At 40.5% G+C, this 22,594-nt stretch overlaps 1 protein-coding gene across 1 annotated transcript in view; it reads left to right on the top strand.

Annotated features, from left to right (window-relative positions):
• Positions 1–8,365, top strand: part of RSPH3 (radial spoke head 3) — a 33,074-nt gene extending 24,709 nt beyond the window's left edge. Inside the window, exon 9 of the mRNA XM_042456779.1 lies at positions 8,312–8,365. The gene's annotated coding sequence lies outside the window, so the exon portion shown is untranslated. The remainder of the gene's footprint in view (positions 1–8,311) is intronic.
• The last annotated feature ends 14,229 nt before the right edge of the window (positions 8,366–22,594 follow it).

Below are 22,594 nucleotides of genomic sequence, written 5' to 3' on the forward strand. Positions count from 1 at the left end.
GTATGGTTTTTAAGGTTGCATTGGTTTTGTGTGTTTGCAAGGACCTTTGCATATTTCTAAATTGCATATTTCTAAATAAAACTATTTTAGTCATCAAAACTGCCATTAATAGTTTTATACATATGTGTAAAAGATCTGTTAAACTTACTCAACCTTTTGCAGGCCTCCTGGTGAGTGAATAAATTCCCCCCAAATATTAAGGAGACACTGTCACTGTTGGAGGGGACCCCAAGTCCCATCCCCACTTTTTTGGGTAACAGTGGCCTGTTGCAGACTGCCAAAATAAAGCTGCTTTGGGTCTCTTTGGAGGTATGCTGTTTAAATGATGCATGCATCCTGAGAATCCGGAAGCTGCACCAAAACTGCACTCCAGTGCTTAGGAATGGAGTGTGGCTTTGGTGCAACCTCCGGACTCGTAGGATGCATGAATCGTTTAAACAGCATACCTCCAAAGAGACCCAAAGCAGCTTTATTTTGGCAGTCTGTAACAGGCCAGTGTGACTTTAGTTTGACAATTACACATTCTCTAACAATGTATGATTAATGTAGAAACAGAATTCATGGCAAATTTTGGTTTTTCTCATTTCTGTGATAAATGCACAGAATCTCTGTGCTAAATGCACTTGGTGGATTTTACAGAATGCATTCACTTTACTGTCTCAGTTATCTATTGCTATGCCAACAGTTCAAGTAGAACATTGCCACTTAGAAGAAAGCCACTGCATTCCACTGGAGCAAATCAGCTTAATAATTAACTGCAAATGAAAACAGCCCCACCTTATCAAAGCCAGTCACCTATTCTGCCTGCTTTCAGCCAAACAATCCGTAATTGTCAGTTAAGCTCTAACTCTAACACAAGGGGTCTCAAAAGGAAATAGTATGGAAAAAATAGTTAATACATATTCTCAGTAATCTGAATTAGTAATCTCACATCTTCCACCATCCCTCATGACTGGGTTATCCTGGCTAGGGCTGATGGAGGTTGCATTCTCACAAATACAGTGGTACCCCGGGTTACGAAATTAATTCGTTCCGCGGTTAATTTCGTAACCCGAAATACCTTCGTAAGCCGAATTCCCATAGGCGCTAATGGAAAAATAGCTCTCTGCTGCCCTCCGGTGGCGGAAAATAGCGCCGCGGTTTTTTCGTAACCCGAAGAAACCTTCGTAAGCCGAAGCAATAAATCCCTATGGGATTTTTTCGTATCCCGAAAAATTCGTAACCCGGCGCATTCGTATCCCGGGGTACCACTGTATCTGGAAGGCTCCAGTCAAAGACAGAGGTGGGCAACTGTGGAAGCAGCAAAGACCATTTTTCATCCACACACCCATCCCAGGGTCTATACCACTGCTCCAGATGTAACCACAAGTGGTATCACATCACTTCCAGATTGATTTTCATTGGAGGGAAGGGATGAAACACCTGTACAACTCTGCTTACACAACTATAACCTGAATGCAATAGCTGCACTACATCCAAAGAAAGTATAACCACACCTGTAAGAAAACATAGATGTGTTTATAACACCAATAGGATTTTGGCCACAATGTTATTAAGAATGTTGGTTTTCAATTTTAAAAGGGAGAGGGGGGGCACTTTGCTATGGAATCCTGGGATTTGTAGTTTTGTTATGGCACCAGAGCTCTCTGACAGAGAAGGCTAAATATTTCACAAAACTACAAATCCTAGAATCCTATAGCATTGAGCCATGCCCATTACAGTGGTGACAATCTGCATTATGTCTGCAATGACTGAGTCCAAACTCTCTCTGGAAGCCAAGATGATCAAATTGGGGCTGTCATACTTTGGCCATATCAAGAGAAGACATGACACATTAGAAAAGACAATATTGCTATGAAAGGTAGAAGGCAGTAGAAAGAGATGAAGATGCTAAATGGATAGACTCAATTAGAGAAGAAAAGGCCTGAATATACAGGACCTGAGCAGAGCAATGGAGGATAGTGTGGCTTGGCGATGTCTCAATCACAGGGTTGCCATGAGTTGAGGTTGACTTGAGGGCAGTTAACAACACGAAGATGTAGCCAAGATAAAATTTTGAGTCCTTCAGGACTCTTAGCCAACCTGGACATTACAGAACTTGAGATGAGAGGGAAAACAGAGAGATCCCAAAATCATTCTGGTGAGATAGTAAAGCCACAAAATCTGAAATCCCAAGCCAAGATCCTCTTTGAAAAGTGACAGAGTATAAACCTCTGCCAGTATATTTCCACTGGGCTTCTGTTCCACCAGCTGCACAGTGCAGCTTGGCAGTTCCGGTGTTCAGTTCCATGGACAAGCAATGGCCAGCAAGGCAAAGAGATCCTGATTACCATCCAGTTGCACTTGTACACCTGGGGAAAAGGGACAGCCATATGCACAGACATCCAGCAAATGCCTTGCAAGTATGCCAGAGTACCAGCAGTCTGTTTTCCCCAGCTGTGTCACTGCAACTAGATGGTGCTTAGGAGCCTCCTGACTGGTCAGAAGGATGCACTCTGCTACTGCAAAACTAAGGTTGCATGTTGGAGGGAGATTGTTGTGCAAGGAGGTACTGGATACTTCCTTCTACAACAATTGAAAAGTATGTGCACTGTCATAACAGGAGGTTATGCCATTGTACGTAACCAAAAGGACTCTTGTCGGAGAGTGTTGACTTGAAGAATCAACTTGAAGTCTGTGGTATGAGTTTTCACCTTAGAGAATTAGGAGATAGTCAATTGTTTGTATTTCCCTAGACTTGGGGTAGGCAACTGTCCTCCAGGAGAAGTTCTTACACCCCTGTAAGAAAGTCAGGCGGGTTACAAACCGCCAAAAAATACGTATTCAATACGTATTAGGGTTAGGAAGGGGCGGTGCTTCCGCACCCCCCTAACCCTAATACGTAGTCAATGCGTACAAGATGGCGGCGCCCTTTCTACATGGGCGCCGCCATCTTTGCGTATCGGACGCACAGCGTCCAGACGCGTCGCGCCGCTGCTGACGTAGCGAGCGCGCCCCTGGCGCCTCGCTACGTCGCAAACGCGACGCAAAAAGAAGCTCCATTTTGGAGCTTCTTTTTTCGGTCCGCGCGGGAGTTGGGCCGTCTGAAGGCTCCGGCTCCCCCGCGGACCTTCTGGCGGCGGCGCCAGACCGCTGCAAAGCGGCGGTCTGTACCCCGCCTCAGTCTTGGCCCCCAGATGCCCTCTAATGGAGTATGGGGATCATTTTGCCACATTTTCAGCCCTTTGCACCTTTTTAGGCCTAGCAGAAATCTTTTTTTTTTTCTTTACAATAAGTGACCTAAGGGCCACTAAAACAGCCCTGGGGGCCTCATGCAGCATGTGGACTATGTTTTGCCCACTCTTGGTCTAGAGGTCTAAGACTGCTAGTCACTCAGTCTATCTATTGACTTTAGTCAAACAATATGGCTCCTGTGCCACCTTGGAGCAGAAGCACCAACCAACATGTCCTTCTCCCTCCTCATTTTAAATTTAGGTGGGACACAAAGCAAGTGGGGGAAGGAAGGAAGAGGTCACTAATCCTCTTAATAATGAATTATCACTGATCACCCAATAGCAGTACTAATATGTTTAACAACCTCTCAAACATATTAATTTGTTTAATAACAAAAGCTGGGATCCATATCAAATGACAGTTATTTCATAAAACCTTGTAATATCTGGGATGATGGGGCCAAAGTCAATACATTTGTGAAATTGTTTTCAATAATAATGTTATAAATATGTGTTTCACTGAAATTTCTTTTTAAAAATGGATTATACCATACCTTGGTGTAATTTGCTTTCAATGATTTGTTCTCATCTGTGCAATTGTGTGAATTTGGATTTTCAATAATTACTAGACAGAGGGTTTGTTAAAGAATGACAGAGATCCAGGTTTTCACAATGTCTTTCAAGTCAGTCCTTGTAGTATGAGACTGACAGAACTAAATGCCTTATTTAGAATGAGATCTCTCCGGTCCAAATCTTATACACATTCTTAAGTCTTCAAGTGAAGGAAACTATATACAGCTGTTCATTTATCTATTTCTAAATTTCCACAGGGAATTGAATATATACAAAAAGGCTTACATCTGGGAATATCTACTGAAAACTGAATTTCTTCCGGTGCAAATTGTTCCTACAGCAAGTAATAAACTGAACACTCCACATTTTCAAATGTTTGCAACCACTGGGATTTTATTAACTATTAACCTGATTTTGTTGTAATATTAGTTAAAAATATTTCCCTCTTTGTTAAATATAATTTTAAAAATGTAATTAATATGATAAAACATATAAGAGATATGTTACATATAACTATTCATCATTACACAGCTTTTATCATAGCTATATTATAATGATGTTTTATCTGTTAAAAATGTTAATTTTGTTGCCATTTTATTAGTAAGAGTTTCTTTAATTCCCTAGGGAATTTAAAGAAAAAAAGATAGGTGTATACATCCTATAATAAACAACCAAATACATTAATATAAGTATCAGTGCTACTCTTATTGGTCTGTTGTTTATACTGTATAATAAGAATGTAAATGTATTAAAGACAATGAAATATTCTACCTTTTAACACTATTGTCTTATTTAGTAATATCCTCACAGTTGTTTCTGGGCTATAATAAATTACTTTCAAATAAGTAGAACCCTTCTATTATTTGTCTTCTATTGATTTATTGAATTTATGAATGTGAATATTTGTAGAACATTGAAGGACAGATTCTATCTCCACTCTGTACTGAACTTTCCTCAGTGAGAAAGAGGGGGAAATATGAAGTCTTTTTTCTCTCTCAAGATAAAATTATTCTTGAGAGAAATGTTATAAAAAACATGTGTCTGCTTCCAGGTTCTTCCTCTTCCTCCTCCTCCTCCTCCTCTTATGTTCAGTATTTCCAAACTCCTTCCAACCAGTAACCAATGATGGGAACATACAGAGCAAACTGACATAATGCTACCTGTAACTTATTAGCTATTACCAGCAAGAGATGAGAGACAGTGAGGGGGCATCTAGACTGAATGAAAAGCCAGATTTTGTTCCTGCCCCCCCCCCCCCCCAAATTCATAGAGGGTTAAAATAAACCAAATGTGGGAGCTCGTATAAAAAGGCTCTGCTCATACCAGGAACTGACAGAAAATATTCTGGGCTAAACAAAACATGTATGGATCTCCCAAATAAAATTGGAAAGAACAGGAACAAAACTTGGGGGGGGGGTGTCTTTTTAATCAGGCTGGATATACTCAAAGTTTGGCATCACTTACGTGTTCTATTTGACATTTAATCAGGAACCTAAAGGCAGCCCTTTGCTGTGTCAAGTCAAATACTAGCCAGACATGGTATGGTAACTGCTATGTATTTTTCTTTGAAAACTGTAGACCATTTCTGTTTCCCAGAAGGTCACTTATTTGATACTGGGACATTTCCGCTGCATTTGTATTTACAAATCTAATGTAAGTCTATAATCATATCTTTATTTTTTTTAGATTAGTTTGGTAAAAACAAATACAATGTGACGATAGTTCTAGGACATAAGCTTGATTAAAAAACAACAACCCTGTTATAGTTTTCCAATCTGGTTTTATGGAGAGCAATTGCTTTATGGTATTCTAATCAATCTAGTTGGTGAGGAATGCAGTGGTAAAAGGGTTTAAACCATTGTTTCCATTCTTCTCAATATAATTTACTCACTAATTCACTTCTTTCAAATACAGTTTTGGGACTTACCCAAAATAGTATAATGCATTTCTTCATAGATATAGTATCACCAAAAAAAAAATCATGTGTTTTTTTAATTACTTGTGTTTTTATCCCTGAAATACCTTACACAAACATTCAAACCTTAACATGCAGTAAGGTTCAAGCCCACCGTCTAAAACAAACTATTACAAGGAAAGATGACAATCAATCTTCACCCCAGCACCAACTGATGTCAGCATCAACAGCAGTACAATCTAGACAACAAAAGCCTTCTGGAAAATCTTGGATCTTGTTCCCCATATCTTAAGACCTTATAAGCAACTGCAAACAACTCTCTTTAAGTTCCACACGGAGGGTGCTGCCTCACAGAGGTCATTTTGTTAACCATCTCTGGTGAACTTCTGATGGTGGGAAAACTCACAATCTAGATGTTTCCAAACATTATTTAAATGGAGTGGTGATTGCTCCTGAGGACATTACTACATGAGTCCCACTCTCACAGCAATTGTGCCAGTTTTTTTAAAAATATACCAAACATACCATTTCAGAGCAGCCATCACCACACGTCTTCTCAATTGTGACTGGGGCTGCTCTTCCCATCATGTTCTCTTCCTGACTCTCCCTTATCTCCACCTCCCTGCCCTATGCCCTACCATGTCTTTCTATTATTATTTTTTATTTTCATTTTTCATGCAATTCTAGAGCTTTGCTACTGTGAATTATGTTTTTTAAAAAACAGAATAAATTAAATAAAGGAAATCAAGCTGCTTCGGAATAGTAAGGTGGAAGTGTATTACGTATTATGCACAGTGTAATAAAAAAAAATTTAAATTTAAAAAAAAAAGTAAGGTGGCAGTGGGCCAGAAGTGAGGAGGGGACATTGACAGAATGTGAACGCCAATCTCACAACTACCCCAGCAGGAGCATTTCACCCCTGGGGACTTGTGTGACTGGGAAATCATTGACAGGTTTCCTCCATCAATTAAAAGGGATATAGCAACTATAGGTTATGGACACAGCTATGAATCAGTGGTGGCAGTGTGCAATAAATATTACCGATGCCACTTTTCCCTGGTCTAATGGCAGTTTAAAAGCCATGTGTAGTAATCTCCTGAATTTCCACTTCAAATTGGAATAGTATAATGCAGAAACAATGGTTTTTCAGGACACTGGCATTTCCTCCCCTTGCTTATGTGTTTGACTTCTTTATGCCATCCTGAAGGCACCAGATCCCATCTGATCTTAGAAGCTAAGCAAGGTCAGATCTGGTTAGTATATGGATAGTGTATGGATGGGGAATCATGTAAGAGTATCAGATGCTGTAGGCTATAGTTCAGAGGAAGGCAATGGTAAGCCACCTCTGAGTATTCCTTGCTTAAGAAAACTCTGTGGGATTCACGAGGTTGCCCTTAGTCAGCAAGTGGCTTGAAGGCATGCACACACATGCACATTAAAAAGCTATAGCTCAGTGGTAGAGGATTTACTTTGCACTCCAATGTCCTAAATTCAATCCTTGGCTTCTTTAGGTAGAGCTGACAAAGAATCCTACCTGAAAGCCTAGAGAACTACTGCCAATCATTGTCTTCATTACTGGTCTAGATGAATCACACGGTCTCAGTCAGAGCAGTTCATCCCACTGTCCTCTCTCATTCACCAAATTTTATGGGGACCTGAAGTGCTTTGGTCTTCCTCCCTCATTTTTCCAGTGCATCTTCCTCCACTTTTCTTACCTGTTCAAGAGAAAAGGAGGGATCAATTGCAAAGAGCCCTCCATCTAGAAATAGCCTCAGTAAAAGCTTTGTGTCAAGATTCCCCCTAAGCCTGGGAATGTTACTTTTGGACTGCAACTCCCAGAAGTTCTAAGAACACATGGGTCAATCAATCAGGATTCTGGGAGCAATTGTTCAAAAATTGCCTTCCCATGCTCTGCATTTTTGCTAACTAGGCAATTTGTGGGCTGGGGAAGGAGTAGTCAGGCAAACAGTGCTGGAGAAAGGGTTGTTTTTTTTTTTTTTTTTGTGTTTTGTTTTTTAAAGGTATTTTCCAGTGTCACAGCCCGCACCCACCTCCCAGGCTGCCACTTGCCAAATTTGAAAAAGGTAGACAATTGATCACATATTCCCACTGCTTTACCCAGATTCAATCTAAGCAAGAGTGAAGGAAAGACTTCTGTTCCATACTTGGCACAGCAAGATTCTCAAAACATTAATCTCCTGAATTTGCTACTGGGCAGGATACACATTTCAATAAAAGAAAGGGGAAATGCCACATAGGTAGAGGGTGTGTTTCTGTATTTAGAATGGTATGAGAACAGTGCATCCTTGTGAAACTGTAACTCGTATAACACTGCCAATATAATTGTTTGTCTGGGATCATCAAAAGAAGTGGCAGCTGTATAGAGCAAATTTACCTTCATGGATGGATTGGTTGATGTCTGGAAATTATTATATGATGTGTTATGTGAATCTGCTCCAGGTTTATCCTGAATTTTAAGGATGCTGCTTGTGGAACAGAACATACTTTTGGGCTTAGGGTTCCACAACTTGGATATTCCTTTCAAGTTGGACTAAATCTAGCATGGATTTGTTACCCCTCACTGACTGTATTGTCTTTTTTTCCTGAACAGATTTTCTCTGGCAAGAAAAAAGATGGAAGAAACAATGGGAAAACACAAGAGGGTTGAAAATCGAAGACAATATTGTCTGGATCTCCCATAAATTTCTGTATATCAGGCAGAACAGCTGTGCAGTAAAAGTTGCATCAAGAAGCATCCTAGCTGGGTGGGGACAGAGAGAACAGATACAGGTTGAGTCCCCCTTATCCAGAATTCTGAAATGCTCCAAAATCCAAAACTTTTTATGGGTGGCTGAGATAGTGACACCTTTGCTTTCTGTACGCAAACGTTCTGTATGTTCAATGTACGCAAACTTTGTTTCATGAACAAATTATTAATAATAATATGTATTATGTGTATAACAGTGTTTGATGCAGTCATGCTGGGCACATGACCACCAGAATAGTCCTTGGATAACGCTGGATCTTTGGGTTAGTAACAGAGATGAGCACCACCCACTACAGTCAGTTATGACTAGACATTTATGTCAAGGACTACCTTTACCTTTTATGTGTATAAGGTATATACATAACATAAATGAATGTTGTATTTAGACTTGAGTCCGATCTTCAAAATATCTCATTAAGTATATGCAAAATCCAAAAAAAAAATCCAAAATCCCAAACATGCCGTGTCCTAAGCATTTTAGATAAGGGAGACTCAACCTGTATATTTGATTTTGTGAGGAAAGTGTTAGGAGAAATTTCTATATGAAACTTTCATTCCACCACCACCCTGCCTCATTCACTGAATTTTACAGGGGCTTCGCATAGCATCATCTTCCATTCATAATCCTCCCTGCTCCCCACTTCCCCATTTTTTTTTCTTACCATGCAAAAACACAGGAATAAGTGGCACAATGACTTCTTTTCACCAACTTGAACAACTCCCAATCTGGAAAGAATGTAAAATGAGAACAAAAATGGGGAAAAAAATCCACAGGGCAAGATCACATGTTTGCTGATCATGATGATTATGGCAACATCAAGGGGTTACATGCATTTCTGAATTATCACACTTCTCCCATCATTCCAAAACTTTTCCAATGCCTTCCAAAGAAATCAGCTGTGGGTCATCAAATGCTGAGGAATCAAATAGTGTGCCTGCATTGTATGAATCAGGCCTTAGTTTTTTTAGGGGTTTTTAAATTTGGGGGGGGGGGGATGGATAGCATTAAATTATTACAAATTTTATGTTTGCCAATATTGTTTTATAGTTATAATTTTGTTGTTGTTTTTAATCTTTTTTCCCCCAAACTTTTTGTGAGCCACCTAAAGTAGTATCTATACAGTGGAAAGATGAGACATTGATTTTTCTGAAGTAAGCATGAGTTTCTTATTTATAAACTGACCTGACAATAATTCACTCTGTTAACTTAAAACCAACAATTGGCTGGAGTTTGATAAAGTACGTGGATGTTTACTAATCCTGCAATTTTTAAGGCTACCAACTATTCAGAAATCACCTTAGTTGACTACTTTAGAAATGGGGTGTTTCAAAGAAGTCAAAGAGGTGTGGGCAACTCTGACCTTCCAGGTGATGCTAGACTGCATTTCCCATCATCTCTTGCCAGTCAGAGATACTGGGAGTTGCCCAGCATCTGAAGGGTAATAATGACCTAAAGAACCAGCCTACTGTAGTTGTTTGAGTGTTGAACTAGAATTTTGGAGACAAGGGTTTTGGAGACCAGGGTTCAAATCCCTGCTTGGCCACAGAAACCCACCGCATGACCTTGGGCAAGACAACTTTTAGCTGCAAAGAAAAGCAATGCCCCCCCCCCCAAAAAAAACCACACACACACAACCCTATGGTAGCTTTGCTTTAGGGTTGCCATAAGTCTGAAATGACCTGAAGGCAAAAAACAACAACAAATCATTGCCACCCTGGTAGAAACACACTACTGTGAGGGGGGGAAAACCATAGCTACAGTATTTACTGATCAGAAAAGGTGGGGAGGGACCCCAACGTCATCTGAAAATGATCGCACTTTTGTGGGATTTTCCCAGATTTAAATCCTTTTTCTGCATGGGATTTGGCTGATTCTCTCCTGTGTGATAAAGCCCATAGGGTTTTGTTTTTTTTTTGGCAAGTTTCTTCAGAGGGGGTTTGGCATTGCCGTCCCATGAGACTGAGAGTGTGTGGCTTGCCCAAGGTCACCCAGTGGGCTCCCATGGCTGAGTGGGCACTTGAACCCTGGCCTCCCAGTGTCCTCAGGGTGACCAGGCATCCTCCTTTTCCAAGACATATCCAACATTTCAACCTTCTGTCCAAGAGGAATTCCAAAAGGTCCTCCATTTTGAGCATGACTAGCACAAATTGACATTTCTGTGAGTGCTTTTAGCTTTAACTGGGTCATGCCCTCCATTTTTCTTGAATGCCCTCCATTTTGCAGTGCCTTGTCCTCCTTTGCGGTTATGACATCTGGCCACTCTGAATATCCAACATTCAAACCCATGATTGCCCATACACACACACACACACACACACACACATATATATATATATACACCATATATACTGGACTATTAATCAACCTCATGTATAAGTCGAGGGCAGGTTTTGGGACAAAAATTATGAATTTTGATATGACCCATGAATGTTGAGGGCAAAATTTCGGGACATGTAACAAAGGATGTAAAGGATGATGAAAAGGAAAATGATGCCAAAGAACTTACAAAATTCTGGCAGACATAACTGTTTGTGCTCATCCTAAAGGCTGGATGGATGAGAGAGAAGAGGGGATCCATCCATGCTTCTTTCCAGGATGGACTAAGCTCTTGCCTTTTACCACTCTATTGGGAGAAAGGAAATGGTATATATATAGATATAGATATATAGATGATATATAGATATGTATATGTGGTGTGTATATGTTTGTGTGTGTGTGTATGTATGTGTGTGTGTGTATATATATATATATATATATATTCTCTGAATAGAGTGGTAAAAATCAAGAGCTTAGCCCAGCATGTATGTGTGTGTGTGTGTGTGTGTGTGTGTGTTAAAGTACAGTACTTACATTAACCTGCGGATAAGTCAACCCAGGTTTTTTGGGGTCAATTTTTTGACTAAAATTTCTAGGCTAGTACATGAATATATATAGCATACATATTCAACTAGCTAGAAACAGTATAAAACAATGTGTATGTGTGTGTGTACACACAACAAACATATAAACATGAACATATGTTGTTTGATGTTGTGTGCCTTCAAGTTGTTTCCAACTTATGGCAACCCTAAGGCAAACCTATCATGGGGTTTTCTTGGCAAGTTTCTTCAGAGGGGGTTTAGCCATCACCATCCTCTGACATAAATGACATGTGTGTGGGTGTATATATATATATATATATATATATACACACACACACACACACACACACACCAAACAATACACACATATGTGTGCTATTTTATCCTGTTTTTAGCTAGCTTATTTTAATAGTTCATAAACTTTTACTGTAAAATTATTTAAATGAACTGTATCCATGAACTTTCCTGGGTCCCTTTCTGGGAGGCAGCTGGCACAGGCGTGAAATTATGTAAGCTTCAAAACACACTGCAGAAATCATCCAGTTTGAAACCGCTTTAACTGGTAGGGAATCTTGGGAAGTGTAGTCTATTGTGGCCCCAGAGCTCTCTGACAAGAGAAAGCTAATTGTCTCACAAACATTACAGCCCCCAGGTTTCCCTAGCACTGAACCAGGGCAGTTAAAGTGGTCTCAAACTGGATTATTTTCTGCAGTGTGGATGCAGCAAAGCCAACAAGGGACAAACCCTGACCTGCAAGACTCCAGAGAGGAGTAACTGTGAGAGAGGGCTGGCACCCTGAAGAGGGCAAAGCCCAGCGCCTGAAGGGCAAAGGCTGCCCTCCCTGGCTCCGCTGCTCTCTCCTTTGCTTCCTGGGGCTCAGCGCTGGCTATTTATAAGGCGCTATTTTAACCTCTCCCTCTCATTGGCTGCCCGGCCTTTGTGACGACACAATCGCACCCAGAGCAAAGTTCCACCTGGAGAGCGAAACCAGGCGGGGAGCCAGGCTCAAGGAGATGCTCCGCTGACAACGCCAGCCCAGCCCTCCTCCTCCTCTTGGCCACGCAGCACTAGCATCAGCACCTGCAGCGCCCTTTCCGGGGATGCCAGGCCCCTTTGGCCTCGCCTGGCTGGCACTTTGCGCCTCTGCCCCAGAGCCACAGCTTCCAAGGAAGCGAGGGACAGGCAGGGCTTCAAAGCAACAGCCCCGCTAGTCTGGAAAATCAGCATGGAAAGAGGTCTTGCAGCACCTTTGGGACTGACTGAAAGAAAGGAGTTGGCAACAGCAGGAGCTTTCCTAGATTTCAGCCTACTTCCTTAGATGTTTTTCCCCCTCAGGAAGTGGGCTGAAGTCTAGGGGAGCTCATGCAGCTGCCAACTTTTTTCTTTCATCTCAAAGGTGCTGCAAGACCTCTTTCCATACTTGCTTCGTGGGGGGCAGAGAGCAAAATCACCTTCCTTCCTTCCTTCCTTTATCCATCCTTCCACCTTTTCTTTCTTCCCTCCTTCCTTCATTGCTGGACAATGAAGAAGAATGGAGGGATGCGACCAAAGAAAACTTCAAAACACTCATAGAAATATAAATTCATGCTTCGTTGTCATGCTGAAAATTTTGGGAGGACATTTGGAATTCCTCCCAGACAGAAGGCTGAAATGTAGGACATGGCCTGGAAAAGGAGGACATATCTGGTCACCCTGGTCATCACCACCTCAGGGAATGACATAGGAATCAGAGGGCCCAACCTTGTTCTCACTGAGGATGAGGATAAGCTAAAACAGCACAGTTGCCAAAATTGGAACATGCAGTTGGTGTTGTGTGTGTTGCGTGCCTTCAAGTCGTGTCTGACTTATGGCAGGCCTAAGGCAAATCTATCATGGGGTTTTCTCAGCAAAATTTGTTCAGAGGAGGTTTACCATTGCCTTCCCCTGAGGCTGAGAGTATGTGACTTGCTCAAGTGGGTTTCATGCTGGGAGTCGAACCCTAGTCTCCAGAGTCAGAGTCCAGCATTCAAACCACTGTACCACTCTGGCTCTCTGCAAGTGGTTTTATACTGGAAAACTCCCTGATACTTGTAGATGCACATGTTCTCAGTCATATCCCTGACACATGGGATGTAAGTTAAAATATACATCGAGTGATATATAAGTTGTTTGTATATTGTAATATATAATACAGTAAATGTAAGTGAAGTCATTTTACTAATGGTCAGCGTAGTTGGATCCTGCTTGCTCTCACTGCTGCCAAAAGACTTGTACTCCCAAGAATGGAAAGATAAACATTCTCCATTTATTGTTCAGTGCTCAGAAGAGCTCACTGCTTTAGTTGCGTATGAACAACAACAGGAAAATGTGAATTTGGCTGGCTTATATAAATATAAATATATAAAAAAGATAGAAATTTGTTCACATTCATAGCCTAGGTATTCCCTCTTTCCCCTTCTTTTTTTAACACAAGTTACTAATTCCTAGATTCTTGGGTATTCCCGAATCCAAAATTCAAATCAGTAAAACCTGGTGAACTGTAAAACAATTATATAGGCATTTCTAGGTCCTCTAGCATGATTCTATGATCTATTTTTGACAGATGTTGACCATAGAGTTGTGCTGGAGGAGCTAGAGATTCCTAGAGAGGTGGTGTCTCAGGTAGTATTTTCTTATTTGTGTTTTTTCCACTTTCACGAGGATCCTGTGCCCCTAACCCCAGCAAATGTGAAAGGCCCATTATATATATCACAGACACTTGCACATAGTATGATCCTGATACTAATCTAGTCAGAATTTCAGTGATTTAGATCCAAAACATACTGCAGAAATTATCCAGTTTCAAACCGCTTTAACTTCCCTGGCTCCATGCTAGGCAATTCTGGGAACTGTAGTTTTGTGCAGCATTTAGCCTCCTCTGTCAGAGACATCTGGTGCCACAATAAACTACATATTTTGGACCTTACTTTTAGGTATATAACCTAGAACAACAATGTGACCTGGGTTAAAGGTTTATTTTTGCTGGCAAAAACACAGGGAGGAGAATGGAACAACAGCAGCAACATCACACAAAAAGACTCCTTGCACACCAGTGCTAAACCACCTCCTTTCCCCAGCCATATTGGAACTTCAAACAGTCCTTCTGAAGTAATGCATGGCCTGCTTCATTCTTGCGCATGTTTACAGAAGTAAGTCCTGTTATTTTCAAAGGGAGTTGACTCCCATGTTCCGCTGTCAGTGAAACAAGTCTGTTGTTTTTGTATATATTCAATTCCCTGGCCACAAGATGTTGCCATGGATGTTAAAGGAGAATCATTCTACAGGCTGAGTCTCACTTAACTGGATCCAAAATATTCCAAAACCCAAAACTTTTTTTCATGGGTGGCTGAGGTAGTGAAGCCTTTGCTTTCTGATGGTTCAGTGTACACAAACTTTTCATCATGCACAAAATTATTAAAAATATTATATGAAATTTCTGAAAGGCTATGTCTATAAGATGAACCGATATATGAAACATATATTAATTTTGTGTTTAGACTTGGGCCCCATCTCAAAGATATCCCATAATGTACCTGTGTGCAAATACAGGTATCCCAAAATCCAAAAGATTTCTAGTCCCAAGCATTTTGGATAAGGAGACTGAACCTGTACTATAACTGGGTCATGCGAAGAGGCTCTCATAACCTCATAATAGCTTGGCATCTGGCTGCTGGAAGTTAATGTTTCACACCATCATCAAAGACTATGTGCTGCATTCGTTTTATTCAAAATGCTCCACTTTCTTATTTCCTCAGGGCACAGTCAAGCTGAAGACAGTGGAAAGAAGCAGACTTTGCATCATGCACAAGATTATTAAAAATATTGTATGAGTACAGATTATTAGTGCCTCTTCTGCAAAAAGGAAAAGCCAAACCCTGGAATAGAAATTGCATTTACAATGAAGAAATAATCCAGTTTGACACTACTATAACTACCGTGGTTCAGTGCTATGGAATTCTGGGATTTGTCATTTTGTGAGCTATTTTGCCTTCTCTGTCAGAGAACTCTGGTGCCACAACAAACTACAAACCCCAGAATTCCATACGATGGAGTCATGACAGTTAAAGCAGCATTAAACTGCATTAATTCTGCAGTGTGGTAAAAGCTTGAGGAGGCCCTAGAAGTATACTTCAGATCCAATGATTAGTTACAACTTTCACCTTTGTTCCTCCGTTTGTCTTAACATATTTGCTCCTCTCAGTTCTTTACTACCTAGCTGCCTAAAGGTATTCAAACAAGGTTGCCAAGTGGCAAGAAAAATACCAGCTTGGCCTATGTGCATTTCTTTTAACAAGAGCATTTTGCTATACAGAAGTCTGCCAATGAAGTGTTTATGAGTGACACCATGCTTAAACAGACATCTGTTAAAGAGGCACTTAGAGGGACTGTTCCAAAGACTAGAAATTCTATGTTCAAGACAACATAGCCAACAGAATTATATAAGGATCCAAAATCCTTTAAAATACAAGACACACAGAAAGAGATAGCAGAAATAGGAACAGTGGATGCAAGCTACAGAAAGAGAGATTCCACCTAAACATTAGGAAGAACCTCCTGACAATAAGAGCAGTTTGGCAGTGGAGTATGCAGCCTCCGAATGTGGTGGAGTCTCCTTTGGAGGTTTTCAGAGGCTTGATGGCCACCTGTCAGAAATGCTTGTATTATTAATTCCTGCATGTCAAGGGGTTGTACTGAATGGCCCTTGTGGTCTCTTCTGACTCTATGTGAGAAGTGACTGAATAAATTGATGAGATAGTTTAATAAAATGTTTAGACAGGCGTTGCTAACCAACACTGTGCAGAACTTTTTGTTTACCTTTTTTATCATGAATCATAGCTCATTCCTCCACAACTGTACATCTCATTCTGGGTGTGTCTTAAGGAGGCAGTGGATTAACCATCTGTTTTAGATTACATCATTGCTTTCTGTTGTCAGGTGAGGAGGAACCTTCAACCTGCCTCTTCCTCTGTCTTCCTGCCCTCTCCCTGTACGGCAATGTGATTCTAAAAACCCTAGTTGATTAGATAAGGAGCTGCAGTGCATATAGAATTACCTGCCCCCGCATCCCTTCAAGTACAGGACATGCTGGAGCTGGGCCGTTCATAAATTTGTTGCCGCAATTAAAGCTGACAGCTTTTTACCTCTTCCTGTTCCATTAGCTGCAGCCTGACACACTAAAAATATGCAGGAAGGGTTTCATCTCAATCAGGAAGAAATTAAGCGGCTTATATTACTGCACGTCAGGCTGATTAAAAAGTTACTTTTTTGCACTCTATCTCATATGTAGAATCCCCTAACAAGCCTGACCAAAGGCCACTCTGGCTGGAGGAGCCTGACAACTGCAATGTTAAAAGGTAACTTTTTTTCAAGCAGCATCTAAAAGTCATGAGAATATTTCCCTCTTTTCATGCCCCTCTTGCTCAAACACCCAGACTTGCACTGGTGTTGTGTAAACTCTCCTAATGAAATTCAGGGTGACTGGAGTCTCATTGACAAAGCAGTAAGTGAGCTTAGTTGTGGAGATGGAAAGCCACTTTGTACCCCTTTCTCTCTTTAAAAAAAACTTCTGCTATGTGCTCAAATGCACATTCTGCAAGTTAAAATAAAGCCAAAATGAGTTCACATGACATGGTCTTGCATTAAACGTAGCAGGCTATCCTTGTTTTCTCCATTTTTAGGATGACCAGGTTTCCTGATATACCCCCATATTTTTATTTGCCCCAGCTGTAGTACCTCTATTCCAGGGATGGCCATTCTTCAAAACCCAGAAGGCCAGGCTAACTGATTTGGGGATCCTCCATTGTTTTTTGATTTTGCCTGTTTAGGGGAAACAGTCAAATAGCATGCAGCTCCACAAAGGTTTGGTGTTGGGTTTTTTTGGGCGGGGGGATTCGTTTTTGCCAAAATGGTTTTTTTAATTGAAAAATTGCAAGGAGGGGCACCAGAATTTTTGTGTTTCAATGAGGTACAAAGGGCCCCACTGAGCCTCACCAACTGGTTGTGCAGAACCTGAAAGCCACACAATGCCCACTCCTTCTTAAAGTTCATCACATTCAGCAAAATATCTTGAAGAGGCCATCTAGATTGATAAAAAATTGCAAAAGGAAGGGTTAAATCTGCCTTCCCCAGTATTGTGGCATTATTGGTGTCAACTCCAACTTATCCAGCAACCCTATTGCTGGGTTTTCTTGGCAAGATTTATTCAGAGGTGATCTGCCAATGCCATCCTCTAAAGCTGAGCAGGTGGGAGCTGGCTATGGTCACTAAGTGGTTTCCATGGATAAAAAGAGGTCTGAACCCGTATCTCCCAAAGTCCCACTTCATCGTTCAAGGCACAACACTATACTGGTTTTTCTAATGCTGTGATCTCAGTCCGATTCTAACTTATGAAGACTGAAGGAGAACTTAAGGATTTATTACACAGACTGATGTACAGTTCCCTGCAGATCTCCAAAGTATTGATCTATAGTAGGATTTCTCACAGACCTAAGAAATTAGGCAAAAAAGGTTTTGCATGCCAAACTCCTCTCAAGCCTCACACCCATTTTCAGTGCAACATAAAAGAAGTCTAAAGTGACACAATAAAGTATTTTTCTTTGGAGACTGGGAGTTTTTCAGAGCTGCCATCTGTCATGCTCTACTTCAGGGTTTGTGAGTAATTACCTATTTTTCTTTTAATATCCAAACTAAGTTCTACTACCTACATTTCCCCCAACTCCTTGTCTACTTCTTTTCATTCCTGAATAAATCCAATAATTTTAGTTAGAGTGGGATTTCGTGGATCCTCTTGATAGCTTTGGTTCATAATAGTGAAATGTTCTCCGTCATTATTTCCTGCTCACTTTTCAGATGGATTTCCAGCTGCTTATCCTCAGCTTCCCTCTCTTCTTCCCATAGGGGTATAATGTGTTATAGTAAAGGAACTGCAAAGGAGAAAATGATAAAGGAATTAAGAGCAGTCTGCACATTCAGAATAATATTCTGTGCCCCAAACCATTCTACATTTCACAGATGAAAGTCAGGACACATGTGGCCAAGCAACATACGGTCAAAATGGCACAAGTTATTAATGAGGAAGAACATTTAACAATCTATGAGAGGACACAGCAGTTTGCTTTTGCCTGAGCCTGCTGGGATGGCCAAGACTCTGCCTTTTCTCTTCCCTGTTGAGTTAACTGAGGACATTATCACATTGCATTTAAAGTGACTTATCCCTGATGGGATGTCAGGTTTAATTTTAAAAGTGAGTGTTATCACACACAGTCATGACCAGGCGAGTGCAACCTGTTTGCAGCCCAGATCTGGCAAGCTCTCATTTTTGAAAAGCTGCTGGATAAGCGTGGCTGGGATCCAGGCTGCATATGAGTTGCACTCACCTGGCCATGGCTGTATGCGATAACACCCGGTTTTAAAATTAAATGTGACTGTATCCCGTTGGGCATAAGTCACTTTAAATACAATGCAATAATCTTCTGAGTACAAATTATTTTTGCACTTTGAATTCTGTCTGCAGTGACTGAAGTAAGCTGTGGATGAAAGTAAAGTGGGAAGAGAAAGAAATTGGGTCATTTTAAAAGCATCTGAAGAAGTGGGATGACACAGGATTAATTGGGGCTGTCCTTGCAAAATCAGGATTACTGGAGAGTATGGCGTCCACATTGTCTTTATACACACATTCTCAAGGAACAAATGTGGCTTCTCAAATCTTGGCCTTTTATGGTTAATTTGTTCCAAAGTCTTTACAACTTTTGGGAAGTCTAGTGTTGACACACAGCTAGAACATGTTCAGGGAAATGGGTCACATTGGCTTCTGTGCTCTTTCCCAGGTTCAGGAAAGAGGTGGACAAAACTGTACATTGCAACTCCTCTGTTTCGGTTGTACCGCCCTTGCTTGCACCAGGTCTAAATTTAGCAACCCTACAGTATCACACAACAAACAGGATCTCTTTGTGGTGGGTGAATTTTTGGACTTGTGTCTCTCATCTAATACTTGGTGTGCAAAGGTTAATTATCTCCAAAAAGGAACTCTCATTGAGAAACAAATGAGGAACTGCCAAAGTCAGAATAAAATGTGCATCTCTAGATCATATTATTCATAACAATCTATTAGAGTTCCCTGGTTTGCCAAAAGGTAATCCTGTAAAATGCTGAGTGGGAGATGATGAAAAGATATCATCTGGCCATCATTTTGTGTATTACCACATTTCCCTTTTCTTTTGCTATCCTTCAAATCCATGAAATAGTTTGAAGTGGGAACTAAAATTAAGTGGAAATCTGTAAAATTCTTTCTAATTTTGACATCTCCCTTGCTGCCACTCTGAAGATTTGCTAACATTGCCTTTGGTCTAGTAAATTTATTTTGCAGTATTTTATTTTTAAACATTTTCTTTTTCTTTCTTCTGAAGAGCTGAATAAGTAAGATAAGTTTGCTAAATCTATGAAGTGTTTTGAATAGTTTAGAATAGTTTAGAATACTTTAGGACAATTCAATTTTTCCCCCCCTGTGGCACTGTTCTCCTCTCTCCCCAAATCACATTGTATGGCTTATGATTATTTTAAATTGCCTTTTTGTACACAATGTGGTACACAGCTTGTCTGAACTGTGTATTAAATATCTCTCCAAATCCCCAGAAAGATGTGTTATGTACATGTGAATTTCCACTATGATACAACCAACCTATTAAAAACTACCTGACTCCCAAGTCAAGCAATGAAGAACAGCATGCATGACCTACCTAAGAATGTAAGGTTTTTTTCTTCCTTAACATGGTTATAGTGCTTTACATTGCATAACTTAATCCAGTTCCTCACTGAAGTAATTACTCATACAAAGTATTCTCTGTATTATTATCATGGGTGATTCCCCCCCCCCTAATTACTCTTATTGCAAAATGCAACTCTTCCTTGGAGTCTGGGCTTCAGAAGTTTGCAGTTATTTATAATGTGTCAAGAGGTCATTGCCTAGTATCAATGTTAAATGCATTTAAAACAATAGCCATTGATTCTATTTTAATCTAAGCTTTTCTGTGGTTAAAGATTTCTCTTTTTTCAAAGCCAATAAATTATGTTTAACTAAGGCAGATATGGAAGCAAATGCATTCTTCCTAATGGCGTTCTCCTTTGTGCAACATCACACCTGTTCCACTTTACATACTTGCTTAATTATTTTTTTCTCCAAGCATATACAATGCAAATCCACAGACAACAGGACTGCACTGCTACCTTTAATAAAACCATCCCTCTGGCAGTGGTGAAAAATGAAAAGGCAACCTCGAGATGGTAAGAGGTTGCTGATATTTGTGTTCATCCTGTCTTTGCCATACCCAATAGCAAAACATTAAACAATCCCATAGAAAGAAACCCTACCCCATAATAGGGCAGAGAGGTAGGGTAGATGTTGGGCCCCTAGGATTGAAAAATTCAATAACTCAATAACTATGGTTTGAAACCATAGTTATGTGTACACCTCTTCAAACTGCAGTGTGGGCTCACACTGAGACCACCTCCAACACAGAGGAACCTCTCTTAATGAGTGGCAGTGGAACTTTTCTGGCAATGACAGCATGAACACAAATATCAGCAGCCTCTTCCCATCTCGAGGTTGCCTTTTCATTTTTTTTTATCACCACTCCAGAGAGATTTTAGCACAGCAAGAGTTCCCAGGGGTCTCTTGCTCCCATTTTGGTTTCCCTATAATGCCCCTAGCCCCAATTATAAATTTAAAACGGCAGAGGAGGATGCAGATACCTCCTGACGTACCATCACCAGTGGGAGTAACAAAAAGGTGAAAGATAACTCTGGTGTAGGTGGCTGCTGCTTATTCTTCTTTTTCTGTCACTAGATTATTATTTTTTAATTAATCCTCTGGGCTATGGAAGAGAACCAGAAAAAAGAAACTAAGGCAACTGTCATCAATGGCCCCTTCCCGGAATGCCAAGTCCCTGTCATCTGGCCAAGATTACTTGGTCCTCACCCTGGCACATGTGACTGAATGCTCCTCTGTATCAGGAGCACTTAACATTTGGCCTCCCAGATGTTTTAGACTTGAAGTTCCAGAAGCCCCAGGCAGCACAGCTAATAAAGGATTCTGTGAGCTGATGTTCATATTATCTAGAGGGCCAAAGGTAGATCCAGTGCTCTATAGAACCAATTATCAGTATGTAGAAACCTAGATTTCAGAACTCTTCTTCATTGCATACTAATTTTCTGTGTGCAGGGACTTCCTCTTCCACCACTCCACGTTTTGAAATAGTAGAGCCTAGCTGCAGGTTTGCTACTTCAGTGAGAATAAACCACATGCTGATATTAAAATGCATAGTACAGTCATCCCTCCATATTTGCGGATTTGATATTTGTGGATTTGATTTTTCACGGATTTGATTAATATGTTTTCTCTAGAAATATCTAGGTCCTCTAGCGCAACTCTATGGTCAACCTTAATTAAAAGTTAAAGAGAGACTGCTCTACTAGGCCTTTGTAGCTCCTCCAGGGCAGTTCTATGGTCAGTGTCTGTTGGACATCAACCACAGAGTTGCACTGGAGGACCCAGAGATACCTAGAGAGGTGTCCTCTCAGTAAAAATAGGGTGTTTTTGTTATTTGTGGTTTTTCCATATTCACAGGGGTCTTGTTCCCCTAAACCTAGCGACTACGGAGGGACAACTGTATTTCAAAGTTCAGAGGTGTAACAATATAAGCAAACATTTCCACCTCCCTTTTTACAGCAGGACTCCAATAAGCCAGCTAGTTCCAAATACAGACTTTCAAAATATTCCAGGACTAGAACATGCCAGGAAATCACATTTTACTCCTATTTATTTCCATGACAGACTTAGGCATGTGATAAACTTCATGAGGTTACTATCTCAATCCATTAGTCTCCAAATCCTCACCTAGGCTCGAAGGATGGGACACAAAATTACTATGTAGTTTATGAATGGAGTAAATTACACTTCCTTTCCCCAAAGGATCTTTGAGACTACAAAAATAATAATTATGTCAGAAGGAAATTCCTCTCTTTTTATAGAGCTGGCTGAAAGAAGTGAGGTTTTGGTTTTACATGGAGCTTTAGCAGTTTCTTGTTTCTTGCTGCTCTGATAGCCTTGGCGGAAGTGTGGGGTATAAATAAATAAGTATTATTATTATTATATTATTTATAATTTTATGATGATTTGTTGCATTAAAATCCCATTCTTCCTCACATGTGCTCAAGCAATATACTCTAACTTTCGCATTTTACCTTCACAAC

The sequence above is a fragment of the Sceloporus undulatus genome, chromosome 1, assembly GCF_019175285.1.
Source record: "Sceloporus undulatus isolate JIND9_A2432 ecotype Alabama chromosome 1, SceUnd_v1.1, whole genome shotgun sequence".
NCBI lineage: Eukaryota > Metazoa > Chordata > Lepidosauria > Squamata > Phrynosomatidae > Sceloporus > Sceloporus undulatus.